We start from the raw sequence: 11,100 nt of genomic DNA, 5'->3' as shown, positions 1-11,100 counted from the left end.
TATAGCACCTCCCACAGAGAAATGGGAACCCAGGTGACTGAGCCAGGCCTTTCCCACTCTGGTAGGAGATACTACACCTCTCTCTCCCAAGCCCCTCCAGCAGCCTGGCATGGGGGTTTCCAGGCGCTTAAGTGCTCCTAGGAGACCACAATGCAACTAATGAAGGTGGGACAGGAGTCTTAGGAGAGGCAGGTGGGTGGAGGCTGGCAGAGAGCAAGGGTTCCTCTGGTTGGACAGAGGAACCGAGGCACACACCTCTGAACCCTCATGTGCACTGGCTGATGGGAACACTCTTCAAGTGGCTCTGGATAACCACACTGAACAACTTGGGAACTAATCTTTTATGTTCTGCTAATTTTTTTCCCCACAGCAAGGTTCTGAGCTGGGCTCTATTACTAAGCCCATTTTACAGCTAGGAAAACTGAGGCATAGAGACTAGATAGCCTGTTGATGATGGTCTGTCAGCCAATAATATTTCCCTGTTTTTTCCCAGAGAGACTTGTTAGGGTGTCAGGGTAAGGGATTCAAGCTCAGAGCACTGGCTCTTAACTTCTGATGCTACTTCCTGGCTGTGTGACCTGAGCAGGTGCCATGCCAGGCCTTGAGAAGTGCACTTATACTATACAATTTGTTTATGATCACACACACACACACACACACACACACACACACACACAGATCTTGTTGAGGTTAAGAGCCTATTTCTGAGGTTCAGACCGCAGTTCTACCCCTTACTGCTGTGTGACTTTGGACAAGTAACTTCACCACTCTGGGCCTTTTCCCTTGTAAAGTGGGGATAATTTCATTTTAGTACCCACCTCCTAGCATCATTGTGAGCATTAAATAAGTTCAGCCAGCAGTTCTCAAAGTGTGACCTGGGCACTGGTTCCTGAGACCATGTCAGGGGGTCCGTGAGGTCAAATTTTCATACTGAGACATTTTCTGCCTTTTTCACTTCATTCTCCCATGAGTGCCAGGTGGGGTTTTCCAGAAGCTGCGTGGCATGTGATATCACAGCAGACTGCATGCAGAAGCAGCCAGGAGGATCCAACTGTCTTCTGTTATGCTGGACTTTGAGGAGGTTTGCAAAAGTATAAAATAATGACATTATTCTCACTAAAATTTTTCATAAAATATGTTATTTATATTAGCCTGTAATGTGTTTATTATTGCTATTTAAAAATGAATTTTGAATCATCTTCAAGAATTTCCAGTTTTATTTTTATAAATTTATTTATTTATTTATTTTTGGCTGCGTTGGGTCTTCGTTGCTGCGTGTGGGCCTTCTCTAGTTGCGGTGAGCGGAGGGGCCACTCTTCGTTGCAGTGCACATACTTATTGCAGTGGCTTCTCTTGTTGCAGAGCGCGGGCTCTAGACGAGGGCCTCAGTAGTTGTGGCACGCGGGCTCAGTAGTTGTGGCTCATGGGCTCTAGAGCACAGGCTCAGTAGTTGAGGCACACGGGCTTAGTTGCTCTGCAACATGTGGGACCTTCCCAGACCAGGGCTCAAACCCGTGTCCCTTGCATTGACAGGCGGATTCTTAACCACTGCGCCACCAGGGAAGTCCCAAGAACTTCCAGTTTTAATTTCTGATATGGCTTATGAAACAGAAATAAAAGCTCTTTGGTTTTCCCTAAGAATGTAAAGAGACCAAAAAATCTGAGAATCGCTGAGTTAAGCCATTTGAAGCTGAGGATAGAGCCAGGCATTAAATATGCTAGATGTGATATGTACATCCAAAGACACATCGCCCTCATATACCCAGACGCAAATCATGTTACCTCTACACCACTCAGGGAGTCACTGAAAAACACACACCATTTGGGGTCTCAGCTTCCCATCAGTGAAATGGGTGGGCTGCTCTGTGATGTCTGTGCCCTTCTGCAGCTCTGGTAATACAGTTGGGAAAAAATAGGACAGCTTCTGGGTCAGGGTGTGCATCAGGCGGGGCCCCAGGAGGAGACACCTGGGGCCCTCCAGCTGGGAACCGAGGGGCATTTCAAAAAGGACTCTTGACAAAGGTTTGGGGGAAATCTAGGAGGGCTGGTGTTACCATCTGGGGCCTGAAGGGGTAGGGAGGGGGTTGTTAAGGGACCCTGGGACTGTGGCAGTCGAGACCTTCATGGTCTCATATCCGACACCTCCTGCCCTAGCCTGGGTTCTCAGCTGCTCAGCTGCATTCAGCTCTCCTTGGCCTTCCTCAGCTTTGGAGACGTTTCCCATCAAAGCTCGGAGACCCCACCACTCCCAAAGCTGCCTGGGTGGAAGAGATGGGGGAGGATGGTATATGTCCTTGAGAGGTGGTGAGCTCCCTGTAACCAGGGGGAATCAAGGAGAGGGACAAGGGTTTTAGTAGGCAATAAGAACATGGATGTGTGTGTGTGTGTGTGTATGTGTTTGGAGGGTTCCAATGACTCCTCCTTAAACAGTCTCACTTTTCCCTATTAAGAGAGTATACTTTTAGGGACTTCCCTGGTGGCGCAGTGGTTAAGAATCTGCCTGCCAATGCAGGGGACACGGGTTTGAGCCTTGGTCCGGGAAGATCCCACATGCTGCGGAGCAACTAAGCCCGTGCGCCACAACTACTGAGCCCGTGTGCCACAACTACTGAAGCCCACGCGTGCCTAGAGCCCGTGCTCTGCAACAAGAGAAGCCACTGCAATGAGAAGCCTGCACACCGCAACGAAGAGTAGCCCCCACTCGCCAAAACTAGAGAAAGACCGCGCGCAGCAACGAAGACCCAACTCAGCCATAAATAAATAAATTTATTTTAAAAAACTATACTCTTTTTAAAAATTAATGAATTAATTTTATTTTTGGCTGTGTTGGGTCTTCTTTGTTGCTGCGCGTGGGCTTTCTCTCTAATTGTGTTGAGCAGGAGCTACTCTTCGTTGTGTTGCGCAGGCTTCTCACTGCGGTGACTTCCTTATTGCGGAGCACGGGCTCTAGGCACGTGAGCTTCAGTGGTTGTGGCACGTGGGCTCAGTAGTTGTGGCTCGTGGGGTCTAGAGTGCAGGCTCAGTAGTTGTGGCGCACGGGCTTAGTTGCCCCGTGGCATGTGAGATCTTCCTGGACCAGGGATCGAACCCATGTCCCCTGCATTGGCAGGCAGATTCTTAACCACTGGATCACCAGGGAAGTCCCAGAATTCTTTTAAACTAAATTTTTAAACCATGTATGCGTTTGACGAGAATGTATAAGTAAACATAACGCAATTCCTCAATCCTAAAAAAGGTATGAATACCTACTATGTGCCAGGGGCTGGGGAGACATCAGTGAACAAAACAGACAAGGTCCTTATGTGTGTATATGGGGGGCAAACAAGTAAACAAGTAAATTAAAAAGATGATTTCTGCTCATACTGAGTGCTGTGAAGGAAATAAAACAGGGTGAGGCGAGAGAGTGACTAGAGGGTAGTTATGGTGGCAGGAAGCCTTCTCAAGGGTGGTGACATTTGCTGGGAAGCCTGAGATGAGATGAATCTATAGGAAAAGTGCTCCAGGCAGGAGGAATGGCAAGTGCAAAGGCCCTGAGGTGGAATGGAAGAACTAGGGAGGAAAAAAAAAAAAGCCTGTGTGTATCTGGGCCAGCTGCAGTGGGCAGGGACTTGCGGGGAGGGGTTTGGCTTTCACTGGGACTGCAGGTTGTTAGGTTGGGGAGGGGCCTGATCTAATTCCATTTATTTATTTATTTATCTATCTATCTATCTATCGATTTATTTATTTATTTATTTTGGCTGCTCTCTGTGCAACATGTGGGATCGTAGTTCCCCAACCAGGGATCGAACCCACACCCCCTGCACTGGAAATGCGGAGTCTTAACCAATGGACCACCAGGGAAGTCCTGATTTTTTTTTTTTTTTTAAGTGTGATGAAGACATTTATTTTACCTCTAAGAAACTCATGTTACAAACTGATTTAGATACTATTCATTTAAATAGGGTACAACTTTAATGTAATAAAAATATGTCTGAATATATGAAAAAGACTGAATCCTTTTTATTTTAATTTCTATTTTATCATTTTCGTTTTATTTATTTATTTATTTTTGGCTGCGTTGGGTCTTCGTTGCTGCACACGAGCTTTGTCAAGTTGCAGCGAGTGGGGGCTCCTGTTCGTTGCGGTGCGCGGGCTTCTCATTGCAGTGGCATCTCTTGCTGCAGAGCACGGGCTCTAGGCACACGGGCTTCAGTAGTTGTGGCACGTGGGTTCAGTAGTTGAGGGTCGTGGGCTCTAGAGCGCAGGCTCAGTAGTTGTGGTGCAAGGGCTTAGTTGCCCCGCGGCACATGGGATCTTCCCGGACCAGGGCTCGAACCCGTGTCCCCTGCATTGGCAGGTGGATTCTTATCCCCTGCGCCACACGGAAGCCCCCCTGATTCCTATTTTTGAAGACAATTTGGGCTGCTGGGTGGAGAAGGAAGTGTAAGGGGTGAGAGCAGAAGCCAGGAGCCCAGCTGAGGAGGCGACTGGAAGAGTCCAGGAGAAAGGTGATGGTGGCCCCCAGGGAGGCAGTGGGGGTTGGGAGAGATGGTCGGATACTGGGGATATTTCAAAGGCAGGGCTGCCGGGATTGGCTGGCAACCAGATGTGGGGATGACAGAAAGAGAGGAGGAGTCAAGGGGATGCGGTAGTTCTGGCTCCAGTGCCTGGAGGATGGAGCTGCCCTTGAATAGATGAAACAGGAAGGGCTGGGGAAGCAGGTGTTGGGTCTGAGCTCCCAAGGGGGTTATAGCGAATGAAATCCCTCAAAGCTGAGTCTCATTGTTCTTGAGACCTCCTGGCACAGACCTCTGACTCCCTGAATCTCCAGCATACTCCAAGCTTTCACTTTCTGGAAAGTCCTACCACACATCTGATCTTCATCTTTCCTGTTTTCACTCCTGCACTTTGCAAGCTTATAGTGAGAGTTCCTGGAGCCAGACCTTGTTGGAGGCCAGGATTCTGAGAGTCAGGTTGTCAAGGAGCTGTCTCCCCTGACCACCAGGGGTGCTAATGGGGTACAGCACCCCAGGAGTGTATTCCTTGAGCGGAGAAGCTCGTGTTCAGGTCTGAGAGTATTCGGGGGCTTCCTTGGTGGCGCAGTGGTTGAGAATCTGCCTGCTAATGCAGGGGACACGGGTTTGAGCCCTGGTCTGGGACGATCCCACATGCCGCGGAGCAACTAGGCCCGTGAGCCATAACTACTGAGCCTGCGCGTCTGGAGCCTGTGCTCCGCAGCAAGAGAGGCCACGATAGTGAGAGGCCCGCGCACCGCGATGAAGAGTGGCCCCCGCTTGCCACAACTAGAGAAAGCCCTCGCACAGAAACGAAGACCCAACACAGCCAAAAATAAATAAATAAATAAATTTTTTTAAAAAACAAAAAACTGTTTTCGTTTAAAGCACATTAAATGGACAATGAAGGGTCATTTGAGGACTGGGCAGCCCAATGTGGCCCCTGAGTTGTTCTGTTTTTGGTTTTGATCCAGCCAGCAAACATTTATTGAGCACCTACTGTGTGCCAGAAGCTCCAGGGATCCAACAGGGAAGAAACAGGCAGAGATTCTTGTCACTGGACCTCGCATCCAGGTGGGGGTGTAGGACAACAGATAAAACAAGAAAATATCTGCATCAGGTGGAGCTAAGTGCTAGAGAAAAATAAAGCGGGGGAGTGTGCGTGCATATGTGCACGCGCGCGATTTTAGGTAGGCTAGTAAAGTACTGACAATTACTGGGAAGAATAAAGGAAGTGGGGAAATGAAAGAAAACACCACCCATCAACTCGATAAATAGCCCCACATCCAAGTGTCACCCAGCCTGACACTTGGGTGTTGTCCCGGGCGCCTCCTATCTTCCAGCCCCATCTTGTCCTCTTCAGGCCACCCAAGGTGTCAGGGAACAACTCTAACTTCACAGCAGACATCAAGGCCTACCTGTCACCTGTCCATAGGTGCCGAAAGAGGACAGCAAGCCTCAGGGAACAGAGAGAGATGCTCGTTACAGCACAGCCCACAGTGGGAGTGTTGGCATTGTTGGGCTGGTCCCCTGCCCCCAAGGGACACCAGGCAAGACCATGGACCCAGGTGGAGGCTACAGCACTACATGAGTAGCAAGCAGCAAACTAGCCAGTGTGCTCCCCTAGGGAGGGGGCAGTGCCTGGTGGTCACTCTGTTGTCACCTTTACGCATTTGCTTAGGGGACCAGCTACAGAGACCTCAGGGTTTGGGCCAGTGGGCCAGTGGTCCTGCCTACCCAGGAGGGGCCTGTGGGGATGCCCAGGGAGCTCGGCTGACTGCTCTCCCAGCCCAAGGGCTGTTCCTACCAGGGACAAAGGGACTCTCTCCACTACTGACACTGCAGAGTCCCCCTGGAGAAGGGACAAGAGGCTGAGCACCAGCAGGGTGAAGGTGGGGCAATGATGAGATACCTCTGCAATTATTAATTAATTAATTAATTAATTAATTAATTTTTGGCTGCACTGCTCAGCACGCGCCCTCTTAGTTCCCTGACCAGGGATCGAACCCGCGCCTCCCGCAGTGGAAGTGCGGAGCTCTAACCACTGGACCGCCAGGGAAGTCCCTTCGATTATTAAATGTGCCTGCTTCTCACTGTCCCTGACTTCCCAACCGCCCACTTGGGCGTCTCTGACTTTATTCCAGCCCCGAGCTGCCCTTCAAGGTCATAAGCACAATACCGATGACAACAATAAGAATAATAGTATCATGGGGAAGAGTTGTAGGGGGTTGAGTAGTGCCCTCACCCCACCCCAAGCGATATGTCCATGTCCTAACCCTGGAACTTGTGAACGTAACCTTATTTGGCAAAAGGGTCTTTTCAGATGTAATTAAGGATCTTGATATGAGATCATCCTGGATTATCTGGATGGGCCCTAACTCCAGCGACAAGTGTCCTTATAAGAGATAGAACACGAGCGAATGCCCTGGCGGTCCAGTGGTTGGGACTCCCTCGCTTTCACTGCCAAGGGCCCGGGTTCAATCCCTGGTTGGGGAACTAAGATCCCACAAGCTGCCATGCGGCCAAAATAAATAAATACATAAATGAAAAAGAAGAGGAGACGCCCAGGAAAAATACAAATACACAGGGAGAAAGAAGAGGAGGCCATGCGAAAACGGTGGCAGAGATTGGAGGGAGGCCAAGGAACGTCTGGAGCCACCAAAGGCTGGAAGAGGCGAGGAACAGCTCTCCTCTAGAGACTTCGGAGAAGCACAGCCCTGATGACACATTGATCTGGGGCTTCTGGCTGGTAGAGCTGTGAGGGGAGGCATTTCTGTTGTTATGACCAGTCTGCGCTCATTTGTTACAGTAGCCACAGGAAGAGCCATGGGCTTTGGGGTTCAAATCCTGGCTCCCACTTACTAGTTTGTGATGTTGGACAAATCACTTGGCCCTTTTGTGCTTTGGTTTCCTCATCTGGAAAGTGGGGATAATGGTAATGCTTACTTCATAGAGTGTGTGTGAAAATCGATACATGAAAAATTATGAAAACAGGGCCTGATACCTTGTAAGTGTCCAAAAATTGTTCGCTTTTTTTTTTAAGATACTTTTTTCTTCTTTAATCAATTTATAAAAATTGAAGTGTGGTTGATTTACTGTTAGCTTTTATTTTTATTTTTAAAAATTAATTAATTAATTATTTTTGCAGTAGGTCCTTATTGGTCACCCATTTTATTATTTATTTATTTATTTAAAAATTTATGTATTTATTTATTTATTTTTGGCTGCATTGGGTCTTCGTTGCTGCGCGCGGGCTTTCTGTAGTTGCGGCGAGCGGGGGCTACTCTTCGTTGCGGTGCACGGCCTTCTCATTGCTGTGGCTTCTCTTGTTGCGGGGCATGGGCTCTAGGCTCGCGGCCTTTGGTAGTTGTGGCTGGCGGGCTCTAGAGCGCAGGCTCAGTAGTTGTGGTGCACAGGCTTAGTTGCTCCGCAGCATGTGGGATCTTCCCGGACCAGGGCTCGAACCCGTGTCCCCTGCATTGGCAGGCGGATTCTTAACCACTGCGCCACCAGGGAAGCCCCGCTATTTTAAATATAGCAGTGTGTACATGTCAATCCCAAACTCCCTGTTAGCTTCTATGAATATGATTTGTCTTGCTAACATTTATGGCAACTGCATGCATGCTCTTTAATCCCCACCTAGGAAGCAGAGTTCCGGTGAGCAGTATCTCTCAAATCCCCACTTTCTTCTCCCTCCTCCTCAGCTCCTGCAAATCCGACGCAGTCTCTCCCATGCTCAAACTACCCCATGGCTCTCCAGGGCCCCCAGGACAAACTTTGAGCTTATTACCTCGCCCTGAATAAATGGATGGAGGGCTGGTTGGATGAGTAGCTCACCCCCTGCTTCTCAGCCTGCTCCTGGGACACTTCCCACCCCGTTCTCACCCTCCCTTAAAACGTCACCGACCCGGCTTCCAACACTTCCCAGGCCCGACCACTGCTGGGCAGGGCGGCGCTCTGCTGACCCCTGGTGGCCGCATGGAGTAACACACCGCGTTCTCCACTTCCGGGCAGTCGGCCTGGAGCTGGTAAGAGCCTAGTAGGTGCTCGGTGTTGGCTGCAACTCGGGGAACAGACGGTGATTAGATACACTTTGTGTCAACCCTGGAGTCGTCCCATCTCCTCTCTCTCACAGCCACGTGCAATCTTGAGCAGATTCTGTCGCCCTGACCTTTAAGATATCCGGACTCCCACCTCCTCTCTTCACGTCCACTGTCCTGGCTTTGGTCTCATCCACCATCACTTTCCTCCCCACTCCAGGCTGTCTTATCGATTTCTCCTTTTGCCTGGGGCTTCACAGCACTGTTACTGAATCTGTTTTTTACCTAAAATTTTGATCACGGATTTTGGGGAGCTGACTTTGATTTTTTAAAACATGAATTGAAATATATTTTATCCTGATCACTGAGTTTGTGTCCCTTTAAGTTTTGTATTGGAGGCAAGTCATCCTGGTCTCTGCCTGCTGCAATGATGTCACGTCCCCAGAGAGGTCTTCGTGACCACCCCAAATAACATCCCTGCTCCCCCTTAATACCTTATCTACACCCGACATTACGGCATACATTCATTTCTTTGCCTGTTTACTGTGTCTGTTCCACTAGGGGTCAGCTCCCAGCTGTGTCCCAGGGGGCCTGGCACAGAGTAAACACTCAGGAAGCATGAGTTAAATGAGCGAATACAATCTGAACGAGTAACAGAAAAGTGCTGTTGAAGAAGAGAACATTTTTTTTTTCTTTGAAAGCAAAGGAGTTCATCTTGGTCTCGGGGGGAGGGGGTGACTTTCCCAAGGAAGAGTCCGTGGAGCTGAAATCTAAAAGTTAGGGAGGGAGTTAGCAAGGAGGGGTGGGCAGCTTTCCAGGAGGGAACAGCATGTGCAAAAGGCCTGAGGTGGGCAGGCCCTTGAGGAGTCAGAGGGCTGGACCGAAAGGTGTAAGGTAAGACTCCCTGGGGAGTCGGCGGGGGCTTCACAGGACCTGCTGAAGAGTTTGCCTCTGAGGGCACTGGGGAACCCCAGAAGGTGTTAAGGGAGGGGTGGCAGGGCCAGATCTGTTTTGAAAAGCTTGCTCTGGCTGCCACAGGGAGATAGAAGGGAGGGGGTGAGACTGGAGGCTGGGAGACCTGGGAGGAGGCCAAGGAGGAAGACGGTGAGATTCAATCAGGATGGTGGCAGGAAATGAGGAGGAAGAAAATGGTGGGATCTGAGAGCTACATGGAAGGTAAAACGGAACTTGGAGGTGGGCCGGGTTGATGGGAAAGAGAGAGTAACACCCTGAGGAGGTCTCCAGGGTCTCTGGCTTTGGGGAAGCATGGGGGATGAACACGTTTGGAGAAAGGGGTCGGGAGTGTGGCTGTGGGTATGTCACGGTCAGCAAGCGGAGTGTCACAGGCAGGTGAATAGGAATGTGGCCCTCGGAGCGGAGGTCTGTGCTGGAGTCACATGGGAGAGTTTGGCTTATAGACTCAAGTCAAGGGCAAGGTTGAGACCGACCATTGCGTTCTACAGACCGAGGACCTTGGTGGGCACCTTGTTCAAGGCACCTTGGTGGGCATTCTGAGAGGACATATGGGGGAGCCACAAGCCCTGCCCCCCCAAAGCTCTCCACTTGGGTGGATGGGGCTGAGAGGTATAAGTATACAAGTACACGTGACTTGAGACAAAGGTTTATGTCAGCACACATATTGAGTGCCAACTGTATACTGTATAAATTGTTTTGAAAAAGAACAAATGCTGAAGCATTTATGGGAGTCACACGAATCCCCATAGCAGGCAAATGGTTGTTGGGTGTGTCAATGTGTAAAAGGGTCTGGGAAGAATTTCTAGAGGAAGACTGACTTTGAAGGATAGGCGAGGATCTGATGGGCAGAGCTGAGGTTTGGGGGTGTGTGGATAGAAGGAATTCCAGGCAGAGGGAACAGCACAAGCAAAGACTTGGAAGCCGGAAGGAGCCAAGTGCATTCAGAGAATATGATCTTGACAGATGCTGGGAGTCTGACTGGAGGAGTGGGAGAGAAGGGCAGGCTGGGTCCAGAGGGAGGGGCCCCTGGCTGGCCCGCGGTAGACCTGTGAGTGACTGCTGGCTCCTGTCGATGGGCAGCGACTGCCTGGAGGGGCGTGTAGGGCCCGAGGTCCGGCGGGGGAGGGTTGTGATCAATGACTGCGCCTGCCATGGGCACGGGAGGGGAGAGAGGCATCTCGTTCGGTGACTAGTCCCCACTGCTGCTGCAGGTAACGCAAAGCCAGGTCTTCCTTCTGGAGTAACTTCGGGGTACGAAGACTGAGGACGGGGAGGCCACTGAAGGTGTGGGAGTGTCCATCAGAGTCCAGGTGAGCCAGAATTAGGACCTGGGCCAGAACGGAGGCGGTGGGAACAGAGAGGTCACGGCTGCAGGTGGCATCTGGGAGGTGACCTGGAGAGCCTAGAAGGAAGGAGGGGTGAGGAGGGAACAGGGATAGAGCGGACCGAGCCTGAGTGGCTGAGGTGTCTTCGAGGGGCAGTCAACCTCCATCCCTGGAGCTGCTGTCCTGAGAGGCTGACTCTCTTGGGTCACCCAGGGGTAAACCCTGGCATCTGACCCCAGAGCCACTGGCGTGGCCTCCGCTCAGACA

Source organism: Eubalaena glacialis, chromosome 18 (assembly GCF_028564815.1).
Source record: "Eubalaena glacialis isolate mEubGla1 chromosome 18, mEubGla1.1.hap2.+ XY, whole genome shotgun sequence".
Lineage (NCBI taxonomy): Eukaryota > Metazoa > Chordata > Mammalia > Artiodactyla > Balaenidae > Eubalaena > Eubalaena glacialis.
This window is presented reverse-complemented; position numbering follows the sequence as displayed.